The sequence below is a fragment of the Saccopteryx leptura genome, chromosome 4 (assembly GCF_036850995.1).
Source record: "Saccopteryx leptura isolate mSacLep1 chromosome 4, mSacLep1_pri_phased_curated, whole genome shotgun sequence".
NCBI classification, from domain to species: Eukaryota; Metazoa; Chordata; class Mammalia; order Chiroptera; family Emballonuridae; genus Saccopteryx; species Saccopteryx leptura.
In genome coordinates this window covers 18,358,284-18,381,985 of record NC_089506.1, presented here as the reverse complement: position 1 = coordinate 18,381,985, position 23,702 = coordinate 18,358,284, and the positions used below count along the sequence as shown (strand labels likewise).

Sequence of the window (23,702 nt, the reverse complement as noted above, 5' to 3'; positions counted from 1 at the left end):
CGCAGCAATATATTTGCTGATTTATCTCCACGGGCAAGTGAAATAAAAGACAGGATAAACAAATGGGACTATATCAAACTAAAAAGCTTTTGCACAGCTAAAGACAATAAGAACAGAATAAAAAGACAAACTACACAATGGGAGAACATATTTGACAATACATCTGATAAGTGGTTAATAACCAAAAGTTATAAAGAATTTATAAATCTCAACACCAGGAAGACAAATGATCCAATCAAAAAATGGGCAAAAGAAATGAATAGACACTTCTCCAAAGAGGACATATAGATGGCCAATAGGCATATGAAAAAATGCTCAACATCACTAATCATTAGAGAAATGCAAATTAAAACCACAATGAGATATCACCTCACACCAGTCAGAATGGTGTTCATCAACAAAACAACACAGAATAAGTGCTGGCGAGGATGTGGAGAAAAGGGAACCCTCCTGCACTGCTGGTGGGAATACAGACTGGTGCAGCCACTGTGGAAAACAGTATGGAGATTCCACAAAAAATTAAAAATCGAACTGCCTTTTGACCCAGCTATCCTACTTTTAGGAATATACCCCAAGGACACCATACAATGGTTCCAAAAGGAGAAATGCACCCCCATGTTTATGGCAGCAATGTTCACAGTAGTGAAGATCTGGAAACAGCCCAAGTGTCCGTCAGTGGATGAGTGGATTAAAAAGCTTTGGTACATATATATTGTGGAATACTACTCAGCCATAAGAAATGATGACATCGGATCATTTACAATAACATGGATGGACCTTGATAACATTATACGAAGTGAAATAAGTAAATCAGAAAAAACTAAGAACTGTATGAACCCATACATAGATGGGACATAAAAATAAGACTCAGAGACATGGACAAGAATGTGATGGTAACGGGGGTGGGGTGAGGGGGAGGAAGGAGAGAGAGGGGGTGGGGGGAGGGGAGGGGCACAAAGAAAACCAGATAGAAGGTGACGGAAGACAATTTGACTTTGGGTGAGGGGTATGCAACATAATCAAATGTCAAATTAATCTGAAGATATTTTCTCTGAACATCTATACCCTGATTTATTATTGTCACTGCATTAAAATTAATAATAAAAAAAGAGAGAAAAAAATTTCAAATACTCAAGTAGGAATATAGTTCTATTCAGAGACTCTAAAATTCCTAATTGGCAATGACTATGAATGAAATAAAAATGTCTAAACAATATAAAATGTGTAAACAAATTTTTAAAATATATGAGTCACACTAAGACTCAAAATGACTAAAAACCAAGAGGAAGAAAAGCAGATGTTTTGAAGAACACAAAGGTTTTTATATATTGGAGATATTGGTGGTAAATTTTAAATAAATGTCTATACATTCAAAATAATAGAGAAAAAAGGTACAACATAGATGCAGAAATAAAGAATATCAACAGAGAATAGGAATCTACAAAAAGAAGTAAAATCAGCATTCTATAAGCAAAAACCAATATATGTAAAGTAAATAGTCATTGGATATGCTGAAAATGCAGAAGGCCCTGGCCAGTGCTCAGTAGATAGAGAATCGGTCCAGTGTATGGATGTCCTGAGTTTGATTTCTGGTCAGGGCACACAGGAGAAGTGGCTATCTGCTTTCCTCCCTTCCCCCTTCTCTCCCTCTGCCCCTCCCACAGCCAGTGGCTCAATTAATTTGAGGGTGGTCTCAAGTGCTGAGGACAGCACTGTTGGAGCACATAAGCCTCAGACCCTAAAAATAGCTTGATACTAGAACAGCGGCCCATCATGGAGTTGCCAGGTGGATCCCAGTTGAGATATATGCAGGAGTCTATCTCTCTATCTTCCCTCCTCTCTCCTAAAAAAAGAAAAAATGCAGAAAATAAGAGTACTGAACTAGATCAGTAGAAAATAATCCAATTGAGGTACAGAGATCTAAAAAAAATTAATGGAAGTACCTATAAGAGAAACAAAACAACAAGGTAAAAATGTAAAATGCTGTCAAATGTTTTATTTAAAGTGTAACTTAGTCTAAGGAAAGAAGTAAATAGGAGGGAAGCAATATTTATAGAAATAATGGCTTAAATTTTTCCAAATCTGATAAAATGACATCAATTTACAGCTTCTAGAAGTTTAGCATACTTCTAGAAAAAAAATTTTTTAAAGGAAAATAAACTGCACCTATGTGCATCATTGTCCAACAGCTAAAAGAAAGATGCAGAAAACAGTCTTAAAAGCAGCCAGAGATAACAGACATGTTTTCATTAAAGGAGGAACAATAAAACTGATGACTGACTTTTTATCAGAAAAAGTAAAAAAATAAATAAATAAGGAATAATATTTCTAAGTGGTAAAAAATAATCTTGTTAAGTTTTGGTCTGGGGCCCATTTTAAACCTTTAAACTCAAACTCCCTTCATCCAGTCTCCCACTGGGGCAACTTCCCTATGAAGCATCTCCCTCACCCAACCTCTGCCTCCCCTTAAGAAATGCCCTTCACCCCAGGATACTCTGGGACAAGGCCTTCAGGAGGGGCCTGAGGGTTGGGAAAAGAGAGACAGCTGTGACCAAGGCCACAACCGGGATCGGGATTGGCTAATTGGAGCATACATATCCAGGGGCACCAAGCAGATGCCTGCCCTGGATCAGACGCCCCTTCCTGCAGCTCTCTACAGAGGCCAGTGGTGTCTCAGCCTGTCTGAGCAGATGCATAAAGTTCTTGTAAAACTCATCGGGCCTTGTGCGACCCTCCTTTGACAACCTAACACTTCTATCTTTGAATCATCTACTCACAGAATGTTTTCAAAAACAAAAAATCTGTGCTCATGTATTACTAGCCGACCTGATACAAGAAAACCTAAATCAAGTGCTTCAGACGGAAGATAAAGGATCTCAGATGAAAATGAAACTACAGCAAGGAATAAAGACCACTAGTGAAGTTTATTTTTAAGTAATTATAAATATAATTAACAGAATAAAAGAATGATAATACAGTAGTACCTCATGGGTTTTATAACGTATGCAAATGAAAAATAACTAGGACAATAACAATTCAAAAGGTGAAAAATAACGGTCCAAAGGGGATAAATTGACTTTGTCAACGAAAGAAATTTCCAAACCTGTAAAAAAATTTTGAGTTTATCTAAGTCAAACTGTCGACAATTGCCAGGAAGCGAAGTTTCAAGGGACTGAGAAAGGGCGCCGGGAAATGGCGGTCTCGCCACTTATTTTATACGTCAGACTCAAAAGGGAAGCCCGTTATGTGAAATTTATTGGTGACAGACTAGGGGACGGGGAGAAAGCAAAGAGGGGAAATCTCTGAGGTTAGATTCAAAGTAAAAGTGCATATACCAAAATTTCTTGGAGGTAGTCAGGAATACGATAGTTAATGGTTAATTAATATTATAATAACAACAAAGAGGGGGTTTGTTGGTCCTGGCTCTGGTGGGATGCCTGTCCTGAGGGGGCAGGAAAAGATCACCCTCATGTTATCAGGTACATTACTGTAGATGCAAAAGGCAACAGTCAGGCTGGATTAAGGTAAACACTGATTAAGGTATCTTTTTTAGAGAAAAATACCTCCCTAGGACATGACAACCCACCATGAACTGCTTTTAGTCAGACCATTTTAATCTCAGACCATCCTGTGTGGTCATTTTAGGTCTCTGAGTGTGCAGGGCCACCAAGCAGGCTTTCCCTGAGCTTGTCAGGTTCTGCACATGGCTCCTTTTTCATCCATACTTTGTTGTAAGATGTTTGAATATTTCAGAAAGTGATAATGTATGGATTTAAGCAAACTGTCCTGAGACAGGCACCCACATTAAAATCTCTAGGGTAACTCCCAGAATAGCAGGCATAAGAACCCCAGTTTCAAGTGTACTGATCTCTGATTTTCAACATCTCGGGGCTTCTGAATGGTAATTGATCTCACACCACCCTCTCACCTCATACACTGCCATGTGTCTTGAGCCATATGAGCCCCACATACAATGATCTGAGAACCCTGGGCACTGCAGAAATGTCTAATCCCCTTACCATTCCATGGTGTAACCTCATGTGACGGTACAAAGTCACTTTCATAGCTGTAACATTACTATAACTCAAGAAGTATATTTATATATATATATTATATATATATATAACTCAAGAAGTATATATATATATTATAGAGCTCACATAGATTAAAACAAAACACCTATTTAAACCTCCTCACTTTTTACATGAAGAAATTAAAGACCCCCCAAAATGGTAACACTGGTCCCAAAGTCATAGACCTAAAAAGAAAAATTTGAACCGTAACAGATATATATGATAGCAGGCTCAGATGATTGTACTGTTCGTCCTACAAGCATAGTATTTTAGAGCAGAGCAGGGAGATCATCTACCTCAATCTCTTTATTTTATGGGTGAGCTAATTGGGCTACAATGGCGACCAGGTTTTCGTAATGGAAGATTACTCAGTTTGTTAAATAGAGCTGCTGAAACCCTGAAACTTTTTATGCATCACGTGGAAACAGAAAGCATTGCCTTACTCTTTATTACTTGAGGAATTGTTTTTTTTCTAGCAGCAGCTATTACTTTTCTATACTTTAAGGCCCAAACAATAAACTCACAGTTTTGTTTCAAAACAGGTATATTTTTTAAAAGCAATTTTCTAATATCAAAATAGTAACTCATTTAGCCAAAATGTACTCACTGAACAAGGCACTTTGTATTTGGGTGCTCTTCTAGGTCCCAGGACAAGACAAAAACTGAAAGTAGTTTTTATTCTAGAAAGGAAGACAGATGAGCCAAAAACCTAACCAACTAATAACCAAGCAAAATACATACGATTATTCCACATGTTAAACGCTATGACTAAAATTATAAACCCAAACACTCAGTAAGACGTCTTTCAAATCTGAATAATACAACTAAAAATCAGTTTGTTAATAAGAGACCAACAGGAAGTTGAGGGAAGATAATTTCTGTAGCAATTCATATAAACTACTAAAAATTGCTAGAGATTTCATATTGTTTGAGTTCTTTTTTTTTTCTTTTTTTTTTTTTTTTTAGAAACTTTATTTTTAACAACCGTGCATTCATTTTTAGAATCTACATAAACAGCTTAAGATCACTCAGCAGTTTTTCCTACCCTTTCAGTCCCGGAGTGCTGGGAGCGGTCCACCAGTCTCGGGGGCAGGCTGCGTGCCCCGGTCTTCAGGAGGGACCCCTTGCACTGGCCAAGAGGGGGCCTGCGTGCCTTCGGACCACTTGCAACGCAGACTGAGTAGCTGTAAACCTGGGAGCCGGAGCAGATCGTTTACCCTGAACTTCCTCCTGCGTCACAGCCTTTTCGGCACCGCCTGCTCTTCCTTTTCCATCTCTTCAGGGTCTCGGGAGAATAAGCAATCAGCTGTGAGGTCCCCAGGTGTTTGCGAGATGATGTCACACCCGTAGATGTCCAGCTGCATTGACCACAGACCTGCTGCTGTGCAGGATGGCAGTGTCCACATAGCGCAGAAGAGAGTGGGTCTGTAATACAGAGCAATGCTAGGCAGGTCAACCTAAGATGCCTTTGTGACAGGCTGGTGGTCAGCCCCGGGACCTGTGAGCACTGGAAGTCTGCTCACAGGAGGCCGTGTGAATCTGCTTGGTGAAGGTGGCAGGAGTGAGGCAGCCACAATCGGAGCGTCCTCAGTGGCAGCAGTAGACTTCAGAGGGATGTCATTGGCAACGTGACAGAAGCTGCCATCAGACGCTATCCCAGGTTCTCTCCAGACGTGGGTACTGTCCCGTTTCTTTTTGTAAATGTACTGTTCCATTTGAATGTAGAGCTCGGTGCCACCCAAGTGGGGTCCTGCTGAAGGAACTTGAGGGTGTTCTCCTCCTTTATTTGTAGCACATCAAAGTTTCCAAATACTGTGAGAGGTTTTCTTTAAGTGACCATGGGAACGCAGGACAATGTCTTAGGAAACCCTTTCTGGCTAGTGTGGAAAAGTAAGTTTTTCAATTTTTTAATAATATATTTTATTTATATTATTGTAAACTATCAATATATTCAAAATGTTACTATATTAACATGTGGCTAATAAAAAATTGAGGTATTTTACGTTCTCTTTTTTAAGTTTTATTAAATTTATTCAGGTGAAATTAATAAAATTATATAGGTTTCAAGTGTACAACTCTATAACATGTCACCTATATTTTGTGTTATGGGCCCACCACCCAAAATCAGATCTCCTTTTGTCACCATGTCATTGACCTCTTTACCCTTTCTACTGCCCTTTGCACTTTGGTAACCACCGTGAGTGGTGGTTGTTTGTTTGTTTCTTTGTTGGTTTCAGTTTTATATCAGACATATGAGAGAAGTCCTATGGTTCTTGACTTTTTTCATCTGATATATTTCACTTAGCATGATATTCTCAAGATCCATCCATGTTGTCACAAATGGCAGTATTTTATCTTTTCTTATGGCTGAGTAGTATTCCATTGTATATATATATACATATGTACCACATATATATATATATACCACATCTTCTTTAACCAGTCATCTATCAAATGACACTTTGGTTGTTCCCATGTCTTGGCCACCATGAATAATGCCACAATAAACATAGGGGCACATATATCTTTATGAATAAATGCTTTCAAATTTTTCCAGCTGGTACCCAGAAAAGGGTTTGCTGGGCCATACGGTAACTCTATTCCTAATGTTTTGAGGAGCCTTTATTCTGTTTTCCATACTGGGTGTACCAATTTATTCAATACATTTTACCAGCAGTGAATGGGGGTTCCCTTTTCTCCACAACCTCTCCGACACCTGTTATTTCTTTCTTTCTTTATTTTTCTTTCTTCTTTATTTTTTTTTTTTTTTTTTTTTTTTTTTTTTTTTTTTTTTTTTTTTTTTTTTAGAGAGAGAGGCAGGGAGAGATAGAGACAGGAACATCAAGCTGCTCCTATATATACCCTGACCAGGGAATCAATCTGGCAACCTCCGCAATCTGGGACAGCACTCCAACCAACTGAGCTATCTGGCCAGGGCTTAACTTTTATTAATTTTTAGAGAGACAGAAAGAAGAAAGGAGAGAGAGGGGAGAGGGAAGAGAAGCATTTATTGCTTAGTGGACTGAGTCGTGCATTTTTTGTTGCTTCCCATGTGTGCCCTGACCAGGGATTGAACCCACAAACTTATTTCCAGATGACACTCTTAACCAAGTAAATAACCAGCCAGGGCCTTGTTATTTCTTGTCTTAATAATAGCCATTCTAACAGGTGTGAGTTGGTATCTCATTGTAGTCTTGATTTGCATTTCCCTAATAGTGAAGTTGAGTATATTTTCACATATCTCTTAACCATTTATGTGTCTTCTTGAGAGAAGTGTCTGTTCAAATTCTCTGCTCAGTTTTTAGTAGATTGCTTTTTTTATTGTTAAATTGTATGAGTTCTTTATATATTTTGGATACTAACTTCTTACCAGAGGTTTTGTTTGCAAATACCTTCTCTCATTTATTTTGTTGATGGTTTCTTTTGCCGTGCGGACACTTTTTAGTCTGCCATAGTCTCATTTATTTATTTTCACTTTTACTTCCTTTGACTTGGATCAGTGGCAGGTGGCTTTGATACCATGTTGTTTGTGACTGTGCAGTCATTAGTACTATGTTATAGCCGCCACCACCTAGTTCAAGTTGTTCTTTTTAAGCACCAAAGTGTTAGCTGCAGCATAAGAGCCAATAAAATAAGAATAGAAAGAAAATTATTTTGATTTTTTTAAAAATCTTCCTCTCTCTCTCTGCTTCTCCCTCTCCCCCACCCTCTCTCCCTGCCTCCCTCTCTCCTTGAAACATAGGTGCAAACACATCAATCATCAAACACAAGCAAATATAAAGGGATGTGAGGAATCTCATCCCATGAGAAATGCTAGAAGTTTCATTAAATGAGACTAATGAGAATATTTAAGAATACATATAAGAAATAAATAGCAACATGATCGCCTCTTCCCCTAGTACTGGAGCGAACTCCTAATCAATCTTCCTTTCAAGATCTCCTCTCCCGCAGCTCAGTCTCCACTTCACAGCAATACTGACCATTCTAAACATTAGATGTGATGAGATACTCCTTGACTTAAATTTTTTACATGGTTCATTCTCTTTTTCTCCCTTGAATCAAAGAATGGGCAGGCTACATCTTTCTCCCTCTGATAAACTCTCCCACCTGAATTCCTTTGGTTCACTCTGTGCCTTCTGAGGCTTTCTTCCCGTCATCTCTCTCAGGGAACACACTTCCTCCCACTGCAAGGCCTTCGAAGGTGCTGGACCCTCTGCCTAACACACACAGAGGCAAGCACCACCGCCTTAACCAAACAATTCAGACTTACTCTCTGTGTCCAGATTGCTTTAGTCAATGTCTAGGTTCAGCAATTGTCTCATAGACTATTAGACAACCCTGTTGATTTCCACCACTTTGTTGAGATAGTATATTGTTAGTTCCACAGAAACTTATTAACTTCTGTATGGCCATCATTGCTATAGAGGTGAAAAAAGTAAACAAAACAAAGACACCCAATCAATTGGAACTTACATTCTAGTGAGAAGAAACGGAGAGTAAACAAATAATACAGTACAGAGAACCTCAGAGAGCGATAAGTTCTGTACAGACTGCTAAGGAAGAAGCAGTGTCTGGGCACCCCGGTAAGTATCCGGGGAGCAGAGGGAGGCTCATTGAGACACTCCATCTGAACAGAGATGAGAGGAAGCAAAAGGGAAAACCACACACATTTCTGAAAGGCAAGTATTTTAGGCTGAAGAAAAAGAAAGAGAAAAGCCTGTGAGATCTTCATATCTCTGTCTCAAAAGGTCAACAAGAATGCCAGTGTTAGAGTTGAGAAGGAAAAGGAAACCTTTGAAAATGAGATTCCACATCTGGTTTTCTCAAATGCTGATATTTTAGACCCACTAGTTCCTTGTAAAGGAGTAGCCCAGAGGTTATCTTGGAAATTGTAAGATCCGATTAAAATAAACCAGTTATTAGAGCAAATTACGGTGAACTCAGAATAACTAAAGCAATGGGTAAAGTTGAAGCAAGTCGTGTGACAGCAGGAATGTATCTAATAATCAAGAATACACTGAAATGAGACGACAGTTGCCTTGGCAGAAAGACTTACCTTAGAGGGTGTGACCATCTCAAAACCATATGTTTGGACTCCTGAAGTGGAAGAACTAGCACATTGGGGGAGATACTGTGAGCTAAATCACATCCCTTATACTCTGTAATGATGTGGTTGTTGGTTTCTTAGGGAATTTAGACAAATACAGATAAATACTTTGAGTTTAAATACTTTGAGTTTGCACATGTGGTGATCATTATTTCATTGAATTTTACTAACATGTTGTCATTAAACCAAAAGCAAATCTTAATATATTACTTATGATTCTACTCTTTTGGAAGAGAATCTAAAGGCTTGTTGATATACAGTCATGTGGAACTGGACTAGAGTTCATACATACATGTCATGCATTATATAGACCTCTGGCTACAAAGTTGAACCAAACCTTTAATTTTTTAAAAAAATTTTATTGATTGATTTTAGCAAGAGAGAAATGGAGAGAGAGAGAGAAAGAGAGAGAGAGAGAGAAACAGAAACATTGATCTGTTCCTGTATGTGCCCTGGCTGAGGATCAACCTGGCAACCTCTGTGCTTTGGGATGAGGTCTAACCAACTGGTCCATCTGGCCAGGGTTCAAACTAAACCATAATGTGACCATACATTTACTCTTTGTTCCATATGCACTAACATTTATAGGGCAAATGTTATTTATTTTAAAATATTTGTTCTTTGTGTAAGACATACATCCTTGTGTTAAAAAACCAAAGGAAGGATGGGAGGGAGGGAGGGAGGGAGGGAAAATTCAATTCCTGATGACTGAAATAAGAGAAAAGTTAAGAAGTCTAAAAAAAGTGATGGATAATCTTTAGGCAGAAAACATGTTTAGTTAAAATAATACAATAAGATTTTTAATTCTGCAGTGGCTTAAATTAATATTCTAAATGAACTCATTATTCTTTCTGATCTGTACAGAGACAAATAAGATAGTTTTTAAAATATCAATAAATGCTTCCATCAATACTTTTCCAGAAAAGATACATGTTACATGGTATTGAGGATATGTCTTTTTTTTTTATTTGAAACAGAGACAGAGAAAGACATATAGGGATAGACAGACAGGAAGGGAGAGAGATGAGAAGCATCAATTCTTCATTGCAGTTCCTTAATTGTTCATTAATTGTTTTCTCATATGTGCCTTGACTGGGGGCTACAGCAGAGTGAGTGACCCCCTTGCTCATGCCAGTGACCTTGGGCTGAAGCCAGCAACTTTGGGCTCAAGCCAGCAACCATGAGGTCATGTCTCTGATCCCATGCTCAAGCCAGAGACCCCGCACTCAAGCCGGCAACCTTGGGGTTTTGAATCAGGGTCCTCTGCATCCCAGTCCAACGCTCTATCCACTGTACCACCACCTGGTCAGGTTTGAGGATATGTCTTAAGAAACTTTCAAGTTCCACTGTACCAACATTTTTCAATCAATATTAATTGTTGAGGCTAATTATTATGCCTATATATTCAATTGAGCTTGTTTAGGACCTCCTATTTTCTGAACAATGGCCTTTATGCTAATAAAGACTATGTGGAATTGTTTCTCCGAATCTTGTGTTCTGATTAGTACTCTGCCACCCAAAACTTTAGAACAAAATTCAGGTATGTAATTTGCTGACTGCTTTGAAAATTACATTCTGCTGGCCAAGTGTGATATTCATTTCTATTTCTTTTCTAGAGTATTTGCACAATAAAGGTGTCCTAGTGTTTCATTAACTCTCATAGATGCCATTTCCATCACTACGTTATGATTCTAAGATCTGAGCTACCGAAGTGTTTACTCAGTTCTTCTACATGGCTTCCGATCTAATATGAATGGAAACTGAAGTAGCGATGTCTACAATAGATCAATGATTTTTTTTCTCCCAAAGGATTAGCTTTGGGTTTTTCAAAATACTGTTTTCTAAAATTAAACTCAATACTGCCTGGGTAAGAATGTTTCCCTTTTTATATATGTAATTTTACTTGCTTTACTTTAAAATAGTGTTGCATTTTGTATCATTACTTTTTGCAATTTATTGAAAAAATAAGAAATTAATTAAGGCTGAGTGAATTTAAATCATCATGCATTTAAATGATTTCTGTATTAGAAAAATAATGCTTAATAGTTATATCTGCTAATTTGAAGAAAACAATATAACTTATTTTCTTCTATTCTGTGGCAGTGAACTAGGTGCTTTCCATACATTGCCTTTTTTTTTTCTTTCTTTTATTTATTTATTTATTTTTGTTATTTTTCTGAAGTTGGAAACAGGGAGGCAGACAGACTCCTGCATGTGCCTGACCGGGATCCACCCGGCATGCCCACCAGGGGGCAATGCTCCACCCATCTGGGGCGTTGCTCTGTTGCACCCAGAGTCATTCTAGCGCCTGAGGCAGAGGCCATAGAGCCATACTCAGCGCCCGGGCCAACTTTGCTCCAATGGAGCCTTGGCTGCGGGAGGGGAAGAGAGAGACAGAGAGGAAGGAGAGGAGGAGGGGTAGAGAAGCAGATGGGAGCTTCTCCTGTGTGCCCTGGCTGGGAATCGAACCTGGGACTCCTGCACGCCAGACCAACGCTCTACCACTGAGCCAACCAGCCAGGGCTCATATATTGCTTTTTTAACCCTTTCAGAAAAGCTATAAGTTGACATTATTCTTTTCATTTTGCCAAAGGTGACAAGGCTAAGTAGTAATGGAATTGGAATTCATGCTTCCTCAGCTCCAACGCCTGAAATTTTTTTAGTATGCTATAATGGTTTCCATGCAATCATTTTACTTTTATTATAAGAAAATTCAGCCTGAAGTTCATAGGTGAGTTTACCATTTAAACATATTGTCATGTGATTTTTCTAAGACATGAGATTGAGGCCCATATGTATTAAGGATAAAGATTTGAAAACTACCTCTCTGCGCTCATACAGCCAGGCTATTTAAGACTTGTAAAAGAAGATTTGAGCTTTGCGAGGACCCTCCATGCTGTTTCCCACTGTGGCTGTACCAATTTGCAGTCCCACCAAGAGGACGCAAGAGCTCCCTTTTTCCACATCCTTGCTAGCTAGCAATTGCTTGCTGATTTCTTGATGACAGCCATTCTGACTATCTAACCACCATGCTGTACACCTGAAAGTAATATAAAATGATATTAAATGCCAACTGTAATTGAACAACAACTATATAGGAGGGGAGATAAAGAGACAGACTCCCACATGCTCCCTACTGGGATCCACCCAGCAACCCTAGGTTGACACTCAAACCAATTGAGCCACTGGCTGCAGGAGGGGAAGAGGGAGAGAAGGGAAAGAAGGAGGGAAAGAGAAGCAGATGGTTGCTTCTCCTGTGTGCCTTGACTGGGTATCAAACCTGGGATGTCCACACACCACCAGGCTGATGCTCTATCCACTGAGCCAACCGGTGAGGGCTGAAAAACATATTTTAAATAAATAAATACATTCTTATTAAGCATTTAAAAAAATAATATTTTAACAACAATCACATTCTTGTTCTAAGTCTATTACACACATTTAACTAGGCTGATGGTTTCCCCAGGACTCTCTCTGCACTGTTTTCTATTTCAGCCTCGCCACTGTAGGCTCCAGTAACCACAACGCTATCACCATAGGTCAATGATGAACAGACAGCAGATCTTTTAGAGCACTGATGATCATGGGATTTGGACATGTGAGAAAATCGTATTTAAAAATAAAAAAGGAAGGTTAAAACACTTGCACTGTGCTAGCATACTTTAAAAGTATTCTTTTACAAGAAGTGCCTGAGTGAGAATAACACTAATTATACTATTATTAGCACACTAATAATAATGTTCACATTATTTTAGTAGAATTTTTGTAATAATAACAGTACTAATGTTTTTAATATTGTACCTATATTATTAATTTAACAAGTAGATTAAACTAATAACAAGTAGATTGAACTAATAACAAACAGAATCTCAAGTGATCTTGAACTCTATAACAGGGATATATGAAGAGTCCTAGCAGTGTTTTCACATGTTCATAAGTGTTGGTACATTCCCCATTGCTACCCTGACTCCCACACAAATACCTATATTCACACCATAATATAGAGACTATGTGCACGTTTGGTACCTAGCTAAGGCAAAGATCTAGTGGTGATATATTTGGTTTGGGTTTAGTGAACCAACCAGACTAGGACCAGCATATAGAAGTCTGGCACATAAGACAATCTCTTTTTTTTAATTCTTTCTCACCTTCCAAGTATGTTTAAATTTAATCAAAATCACTCTAGTAGTTCAAGAACGAAGTGGTAATCAGCTAAAATATACTTAAATTTTCTAATCAGTTTTTCCAAGTTAAAGCTTCCTATTCTCTATATATAATGGGAAGTCAAAGCAGGAGACGTTTCTCAATGAAATAAGCAGTTTTCATTACTATGTTAAAAGGTGAGGTCAGAATAGGCAAAGAGAGTGTCAGTTGTAACTTTTTGTAAAGCAAGCAAAATCTGAAAAATAAAAGAAATATATGTTCATCTGACACCTCGTAAGAATGATATACTATTAATAGTAAGTTTATGATAGCTTTTTTGAAAGGTATTGATTGTCCTGTGAAATAAGTGAGCTTAAACAAGCATTTAGTTTATTATTGGAGTGATCACTTCTTTGACACTGGTTTAACATTCATGCTCCACTGATACTTGCAAAAGGTTTTATTGTTTTAGACTACTTTAATGAACCAAAACATTTCTCTGGAAAAGCAGATTAGCAGCAATTCTTGTGCTTGAGAATAAACAGCCAAAAATATTTGCAATGAATATATATATTTTAACTAGGATATTTACAAATGTATTTTTATTAAAAATCATATTACCTTAATTATTGTGTTGAGTAATTCATTTTTGAAAAAGTCATATATTTGGGAACTTTACCTCTTCTTAGCACAATGCAATTCTTATCTCTTTCAACTTATCTAGAAATAAAATCAAAACTTATATTTCATTTTATTTTCTAAAATGCCTACTAGTCCTAATGTAGCTTTTGTTCAAAATCATATCATTATTCTGCATAAAGCCTATAGGTTTCAGTAAGCATACTGATTTTAGTATTTGTCATTTCACCTTATATTTGAATTGTTTTTAATAGTTTTCAATATATTTTAACATTATTTTTCTTGATTTTATGAGAATGTAGGAGTTATTTAGTCTGTTATAATGTTATCTTAAAACAGCAAAAGCATGGTTCTGAATTATTTTCCAGTAGTTATACTGTTATATGATTTCAAATCATGTCTAAAATACCAGTAACTTTGCACACACATTACAAAAACAAATATGATCAAGAGTTTGGGAGAATTGGAATGATTATAATATTATTTTTAATTGGAATTTATTATTTTATTATAAAAACAAAGGAGAAGATCTTACATATAGACAGCATTATTATAGACATGTGGAGCTCTATGGTTAACATACACAATTTTTTAGCTAACTAGAATCAGAATGTATCGTCAAATAAATTTCAGGGGTCTGTTTGGCTGAAGAGAAGAAGAAAGATGGGGAAAAAATTTTCAAACATTGACTTGAGGTGTCTTTGCTAGCTAAACGTTCTAAGAGTCACTGAACAGATTACTTTCAAGATACAAGAAGAACTTCTTAATTAAAATTGTATTGATGCAGTGTATCTGCAGAGATAATTAAATACAACACTAGTTTCTGCATACAAAAATATATTTGTCTTGCCAGGAAAGTAATTGAGAAATAGAGCTGAGAGAGTGACTCAGCCTTGATGCAGAAACTTTTATCAGAAGACTTGCTATCAGTTAAGGAAACTATGAGGATTGGTCACTGACATGTGGATTGGTCTACCTTCTTCTTGTGTTTTAATTGCACATTCAAAAAGGTGTCATGGTAAAAGAAATGTGTGTTTCTCCCCATGCATTCGCTCTACAAGAAAAAAATTAACTCATATTATGAAATCAACTGAAAGTTGATGCTTGGTATTATTCATCTGTTCCATGGTGAAGCTTACCCTGCTTTTAACAATCACTGAACTACTAAATTGTATTTTTCCAATTAATTGTAATTTTAAGTACAATTACTTTAGCACGCTGGTATTTCAATGATAACTGTGCCTCTGAAGAAGTCAGTGCCACTGAAAAGATCTGATGTTCATTCATCACTGAGCTATGGAGATAACATTATAGTTATTGAAGCCTACAGTGCCAGGTTGCAATAGAAAACAGTGGAATGGAAATCCTAGGGAACCCATCAACCTTCTTTAATGTGTTGGAAAGACTTACACGAAGAATGTGTTTATTACTTTGAAATATGTAATAGCCTTTATATCCTTGTAACTATACAAGAATTTTTTAAAATGAATTTGTTAGAAGAGCACAAGGTCATTGAGACAGATTTTCAAAAGCTTTACTCTATCATTACCAGATGACTTCAGATGAAATTAGACCAGGCTATCCAAATGCTAATACGACACTAAGGATGTGTTTTGGCATCTTAGGGGAAAAACAAAGCTCAAGTTCAAACCTCTACACAGTCCCTAAACACTTCTAAACACTGATAGTAGTTCAGCTATTTGAAAACAGAGTTCAAAGAAGGATTATTTAGAAGTAGAGAAGATAAACTTCAGTAAGTGAGCAAATACTTCCTTTAAAGAGTTTATGGGTTCAACATCTGTGCCATGCATGGCCCAGTGGAAAAGTGGGGAAAAAATTATAAAACACTATTAGAAAGGGATAGTTTTCAGAATTGCAGAGTAAAGGCCCCCAAAATTTGTTTTTCCATAAAAACAATGAGAACACAAATTAAAAATGTCAAAATTAACTTTTTCAAAATTCCAAAATTAACCAAAATTGCAACATTTATCAAATGTTATTAAATAAAGCCATGAATTTATTTAAAATTCTTAAAAAAGCTAAATCTCAGTAAAAACAGCAAGGGCCTTATCAATTTGGACTTGCTCTATCCCCTCCCTTCTCTGAGGGGCCACACAGTACCCTGGACAAACAGCAGCCTGTAGCCATGGTAGCATGAAAATGAGCCGCCTAACAGCCCATAGAGGTAACTAGTTGGGTTTAAGGCTCTTTAGAAAGCTTACTCCCACATTTTTATGTCTGGTAGCCCCCTAAAATATATCTACTAACAGAGATTCTCTTTTCTCTTTCTTTCTTTCTTTCTTTCTTTCTTTCTTTCTTTCTTTCTTTCTTTCTCTTTTCTTTCTTTTTTATTTTATTTTTATTTTTTACCTGATTCAGAGTATATTCAGTGGGGAAAGCCACAGCTCTTGGAACAATTTTATGAAAGGGAAGATACTTTGCATCTGCTGCATCTGCTGGAAGTGGCCCGTGTGCTCTCTAATAGACTGACTTTCTATCTCTCAGGATTTTGCTCTTGAGTTAAAAGGGTTGTCAATGCCAAAGCCTTCTCAACTGCAGGATCTTCAGGTTCTGATGAGTCTATGTAACTACTGCATCTTCCCACATATGCTCTCAAACACTATGGCCTGATAAAATGGGACCATTTTGACTTCAAGGTCAGAAATTTAGAATTTTAAGCTTCCTGAGAACATAGGTTTTGATTGTCCCCTCAATGGGACCCTGGCACAGAAGAAAAACCAGGTTACCTGATATTGTTCTAGCAGAACTTTAATCAAGTGAATGACATGAGTTTGTGATGGGACAATATGTGAATGAATTTCAGGGTAATGACGCACCTGTTCAACTAAAAACTAACAGTACAGAATCACACTTAGAAAGTGTTAGAGCCTGACCTGTGGTGGCGCAGTGGACAAAGCATCGACCTGGAAATGCTGAGGTCGCCAGTTCGAAACCCCGGGCTTGCCTGGTCAAGGCACATATGGGAGTTGATGCTTCCAGCTCCTCCCCTCTGTCTCTCTCTCTCCTCTCTCTCTCTCTCTCTCTCTCTCTCTCTCTCTCTCTCTCTCTCTCTCTCTCTCCTCTCTAAAATGAATAAATAAAATTAAAAAAAAACACCTTAAGAAAATTAAAAAAAAAAAAAAGAAAGTGTTAGAGTAGAGTGTGAGATTAAACATGTCAGAATTGCTTCTGAGAGATTTTCAATCACTGTTTCCAGAAGTCACCAATAACAAACTAATGGTTCTGACTGAAATATAAAAAACTGAGAATAATATGGCTATTAGGAGCAAGGAGGTAGGAAATGAGAAAAATGCTCTTAGAAAACTTCATCAGTGGTGCTAAGGAAATAGGCTATGCTCTTTGAGCTGAAGACTATTTGGCTGATTTTATTGACCCATGATTGGTTGGCAATTTTTTGGACCATGCAGTGTGGGACAAAAGTAGGTTGTGAGTACACAAACACAGAGTTTATTCTTGTATTATTACTTATTAATTATTGCATTATTTCCATTAAACAGCTGTAAGCCTACTTTTACCCCACCCTCTATACAAACAACACTCTTTATTAAACAGATGAATGCTATTGACATTTAGGATTCTTCGCTGATGACCTTAGCTGCTCTAAAGTGATTCATCATAGTTTCTGGGATACCCATGTGGTTGTAAGAAGTATCTTTATAAATGCAACCCTAGACAATCATATTACAAAGAAATTCAATGGAAGCCATCAGGAATGTCAATTTATTTTTTTATACTATTTGTACTTAACATTTGGGTTGATCTACAAACTGTCAAAGGCTCCAGTTTTTACAGTTCACTCTTTCTCGATATTTATTTCAACATTAATGATTTTATAACTTTGGCAAGCGGTTTGCGACTTCTATGTTTGATTTGTGAGTTTTAAATCTCAAATGTTCATTCATATTGTCAATGATTGTGAGACTATTGATAAATATGTAATATTTATTCAGTATCAGTAAATAATTTATTTTAAAACTGACACTTGATAACTATAGGAAAACACACTCTTAGAAATTGTATTGAATATTTATAGAACGCCTCAAGTTTTTTAGAATACTGATATATTACTTAGAGAATGTTTAGTCATTAATTTAGTCAATCCTTGGAACATTGTTAATAATGATGATTTATTTGTCAAATTGTTCTTAAAATTATTATATACTTCCACAAAATGAATGGATTAGAGCATATTTAAAGCTTGGAATTCCTAATTTCTTTGACTATGGATCTACAATAGTAAGACCATTTAAAAATTAATAACTACATTGTTGTAGTATAATGCCTATCTTTATACCAATTTAATATAAGTTTCAAGCACATATTCATATATAAACACATAACTTATATTCTTGGAATTTTCTGGTTTAATAGTTATTGAGCTTTTAGAGTACCACAATTTATTACAGTCAGTTGTATATTGGCATTTGCAAGTAAACAAACAACTGTATTAGAATTAATTACACTATTGCCTACTTAATTTCATTATTTGCTGACGACCAGCTACAAAACTAATAGAGCGTTTCTGTGTGATTAAAAGACCAATTTTTCAAAACCTATATCCCATTATTATTTTCCAGCATAAGTTCACTTATATCAGCAGAAAAGCTATCCATGGCCAAGTATATGAAACACATCAATGCAAGACAATTCTCAGGTGAAGAAGTTACCCCCCATTATAATACCCTTCCTATATTAATATACATAGTTATGGTTATTTTCAGAGTGTCCCCATACCTACCTCATGGTTTCTGTGCAATAGAGTAGTAAAACAAATTACAGAGAGAACTGCAGATCAACCTGTCACGGCAACATGGGGATCCATGGCAAAGGGGCTAGAAAACCCACAGTGCACCCTAATAACAGTGGAGGATCCTATTTTTTCTGCACCAAAACTGAAACCATGGTGACTATGGGACTTTGAATTAACATACGCCAGAAGCATCGATGCTACAAAGAGCAAAGAAACGGGTTGGCTTGGCCTAATTTGCATACCACAGGGGACTTGAACTGAAAGGTAAGCTCAGCTCAACTGAGCTGAGCATAGCCCATCCTTGAAGGAAAGAGAACAGGGAAGGAGCCATATATTTCATGAGTCAAATACCTACTCTTGCTCCTTTAGGAAGATGTTAAGTTGGAAAGATGGAGAGGGCTCCCTGCTGCTGCTCTTCGCTTTGGTAAGTCTCATTGACCTTAGGATACAGTTCAACATTTTACTAACTATTATTATATATAGTGTATATGATACTAATATGTACTATGTTTTATATAAATGAAAACTATTCTACTTACTATTCATTAACTGTATGAAGTTGAAGGAAAAAAAGTGTAAGTGAAGCAGGCTTTCTGTTTGGCTGCCTTTCCTGGGTGTTCTTCAGAATGTTACTCTAAGAGTACCTGGACTTCCATTTTTAATCCCTAAATGTCCTTTCTCCTTCTACAAACACATCCAGAGCCACTAAAAGAAGTGTTGTGCTTTGAGAGTTATAATCTGAAGTAATACAGGTAACTCATACCAGAAGATGAATAAGAAAGTTTTATACTATTACTCTGGTTTAGGAGAACAAGCCCAGTCACTAGGGGTAGAAATGACATTGTTCACAATGTCATCAAACAAAATGAAATGCCCCTGAATTTCACTGCACTATGTCTGTGCTCTTCTATACTCCCATGTGTGGTGTTGTTTTGTGTTGCTAAGACTTACTGTTGGTTTTCTCTTTGGAATATGAAGGTAAACGTGTCATGCTGTGATGTGTGAAGTGGGAGAAGGTATTTTCATGTTCTGGTTCCTCCCCACTTCTGCTCTTGTTACAAGACTGGGGAGTCAACCATGTCAGCAGAAATGAATAGTTGTGTTTGCATCATTTGGAGATGATTTCACTGTGGAAAGGGATATTTCTCAGGCCTACGCAAATATTAATGTAACATAGAAAATTTTGAATTAACATAAGTTAGTGTCACCAAATTCTTTGTCTTGCATTATTGAGCATTATATCATCTGTGTTACTACTCTGGATAACACTCAAGCTAGTTTTAGTTACACGTCTTGTACCCCAAACCTCTATGCTCTGATACAGTGGAATTCATGTGCTATAATAGAACTGTGATACTGAAAATGAAAAATTACACTTCCTTTCTCCCTGCCTCTCCTTTAATTGCCAAAAGAAGCCCTACACATTTCTGTTCTAAATTCCACATACAACACTGACTTTTTAATTGGCAAAACAGTGCCGATAGGAGATATTGTGATGGAATCAATGAATAATTGGAAAGTAAAGTAGAATGACCTCCCATCCTAATCACATTCATGAGATTTTACACATTTGTCCTATTAAGCCATAACCACATATCTAAGAGGTACTATATTAATTGTCCTATGAAACCATTAAAATTCAAATCATAATATTTTTATCTTATGTAAGGAAATACAAAAAGGCACAAGACTATAGAAATAGAAATAAAGTGTTCAACTAAACAGTACATCAAAATAATTGATAGAAAACTGCATTTATACAGGAAAACAAGAAGCACTGAAAGCATGGTTAGATAAGAGGTATATAAAATTCATTTGTCTAATACTATGCAAGTTCATCATTTCTCAAATCATTCTACAAATGCCTTCCACAGGGATACATGGATGTGGTGTTTCTGAAATGAATTTTCTACCACTGCTGTGATTATACTGTGACTTTTAAAGAACAATCTGGAGATCTTATTGTGGCAATTCATTAGGAATGAAAGGATACATACATATATATTATAATATATACATATATATATTACTGCCGTGACGTTACAAAATAACAAAGCAGTAGATAAGAATAATCTCTCTACCTATGATTTCCATATTGCTTCTAATAGCATCGTCTAGCTTTTCAAGCTGTTTGACAAACAAACAATTGCAACTTCTCAGTGAGACAGCCAAGATAATCAGAATGAATGCATTTTCTTACCCTCACAGCAATACACCCAGTAGAAAATCATTAGATTCTAAAGTCATATTATATTTTGTGATGATTCCAAGGTTATAGAAACTTCGTAAGAGTTGAATAAATGTCTTCAACCAATTATCCCTTTGCAAACAACTTTTAAATAATGGCTTCACATTGAAATTCTGAAGTTTAAAAGTAATTACTATAATAAAATTGGATGATAACATACTATACATATTTTACTCCTTCTAAAAAAAACTAATGGAGTTTACATGAAAGTTTCTCAAAACTAAAAATGTCTGCCAGGAAAAATATAAGCACCTTTTACTGTCATTAGAGAAATCAATGAACTATGACATACCCTGTTGCACTGGCAAGTTCAAATTAACTGCTTCTTATTTGTAGAAGGTGACGGAAGACAATTTGACTTTGGGTGAGGGGTATGCAACGTAATCAAATGTCAAAATAATCTGGAGATGTTTTCTCTGAACATATGTACCCTGACTTATCAATGTCACTGCATTAAAATTAATAATAAAAAAAATGTAATAAAAAATATTTTTCTACATTGAAAAAAAAACAGAGGTGAGCGTTACACAACTAGTGTGAAATGTCATCAACTTTATTGACAGAAGCATTTCAACCACCAGTTTACTGACTCTCTTATTTAGTGCACATCAAAAGAAGGCAAAGGGTCTTTATATTAAAGATTTCATTACACAACCCTAACACACATTTTTTTTCTTATTTGTTTTTAAGAGAATTCTGTTTAGCATAAAAATCATCTGACATTTTTTCTTATTTTTATTTAACTTGTAGCTAATAAGATAAGGTATCCACTAGCTGCATATATGAGGTTAGACATCTTTTTGGAGTGGTAGAAAAATACAGAAAGAAACATCAAAAAAAATTAGGGACAATTGTATATACCCACATTTTTCAAATAATTCAGAAAAAATAACTTAGTTGTTTGTTGTTTGTTTTTTTACCAAATTCTTGCATTATAAAACTTCAGTTAATAAATTAATAGCTTAAGGGAAGAAGGCATGATTCAAATTAGTTTCAAAAAGTTGCATTTCTGGCCCTGGCCGGTTGGCTCAGCGGTAGAGCGTCGGCCTAGCGTGTGGAGGACCCGGGTTCGATTCCCGGCCAGGGCACACAGGAGAAGCGCCCATTTGCTTCTCCACCCCTCCGCCACACATTCCTCTCTGTCTCTCTCATCCCTTCCCGCAGCCAAGGCTCCATTGGAGCAAAGATGGCCCGGGCGCTGGGGATGGCTCTGTGGCCTCTGCCTCAGGCGCTAGAGTGGCTCTGGTTGCAACATGGCGACGCCCAGGATGGGCAGAGCATCGCCCCCGGTGGGCATAGCGTCGCCCCCTGGTGGGCGTGCCGGGTGGATCCCGGTCGGGCGCATGCGGGAGTCTGTCTGACTGTCTCTCCCTGTTTCCAGCTTCAGAAAAAAAAAAAAAAGTTGTATTTCTATTGATTTCCTATTCAGATTTTATATTGAAATAAACTTACATTCAGACTGAAAGGACCTTCCTAAGAGAACACTTCCTGAGAAAAACATACTACTTCAATTATATATACTAAAAATGTATTGGAAACAACCCAATCTTTCGTTTTCATAGATATTTGGCTCTTAAGTACTGGGGACTATAAAAGGATGGGAAAAGGTAGGTTTACTATGCTATTGTGACATTCTTTGAGTTAATAAAGCTATTGTATTAATCATAACCTGCATGTATTAATCATAACTTGCATGTTTTTCTCATACAAAAAAAATGGTAAACCTATTTTTGCCCACCCCTATATATAGATAAAGAATTTAAAATATTCTTTTTTATTTTCATAACAGTACAATATATAGGCTTTCAGACTTTCTATTTCAGAGAGTGATCTTAGAGAAAAGAATATAGAATATGAGCTTTACAGTCTTTCTTTGCAAATTCAAGTGTTTCTAACTGGACCAACCTATCAGGGCTCAAAATATGAAATCAGGTGGTGTGTTTGCAGGATACTGCTAAAGAAAAGTCCCTTCCACTGGCACAGAAACAAACACTATTTGCCTGACTTGACGTAGCCATTTGTCCAATAGTCTTTGAAGTTGGGAATAAGACATATTTGTTATTAGCAACCTCTGCTTAACTGGACACTGACACCTGTAATAGCCATGAACTCAAATTACAAAAATCATTCTGCTGAAATCATAACTTAGATTGAGAGTAAAATTTTATCCAGCTTTACCTGTTGGATAATGGTAAACTGATAAAATAATAAAAAATCTGAAACAAAATTTAGTGATTTTTGAGGTCATATTCTTCAGTAAGAGTTCTACATACTCAGATAAAGACAACATTATTCTTTAGTAAAAATATAAAGAATTGAGTTTTAGGCCCTGGCAAGTGGCTCAGTGGATAGAGTGTGGCCAGGAATTACAGATATCCCAGATTCAATTCCCAGTCAAGGCACACAGGAGAAGAAGTGACCATCTGCTTCTCCCCCACTCTCTCTCTCTTCCCCTTCCACAGTCAGTGGCTTGACTAGTTGTTGTTGTTGTTGTTTTGTTTGTTTGTTTTTTTCATTTTTCCAAAGCTGGAAACGAGGAGGCAGTCAGACAGACTCCCGCATGCGCCCGACTGGGATCCAGCCGGCATACCCACCAGGGGGCGAAGCTCCGCCCCTCTGGGGCGTCTCTCTGTTGCATCCAGAGCCACTCTAGCACCTGAGGCAGAGGCCACAGAGCCATCCTCAGCGCCCAGGCCACCTTTGCTCCAATGGAGCCTCGGC

At 36.9% G+C, this 23,702-nt stretch overlaps 1 pseudogene; it reads left to right on the top strand.

Moving 5' to 3' along the window:
* The first annotated feature begins 5,911 nt into the window (after positions 1 to 5,911).
* LOC136404119 (cobalamin trafficking protein CblD-like) overlaps positions 5,912 to 23,702 on the top strand; it is a 54,747-nt pseudogene continuing 36,956 nt past the window's right edge.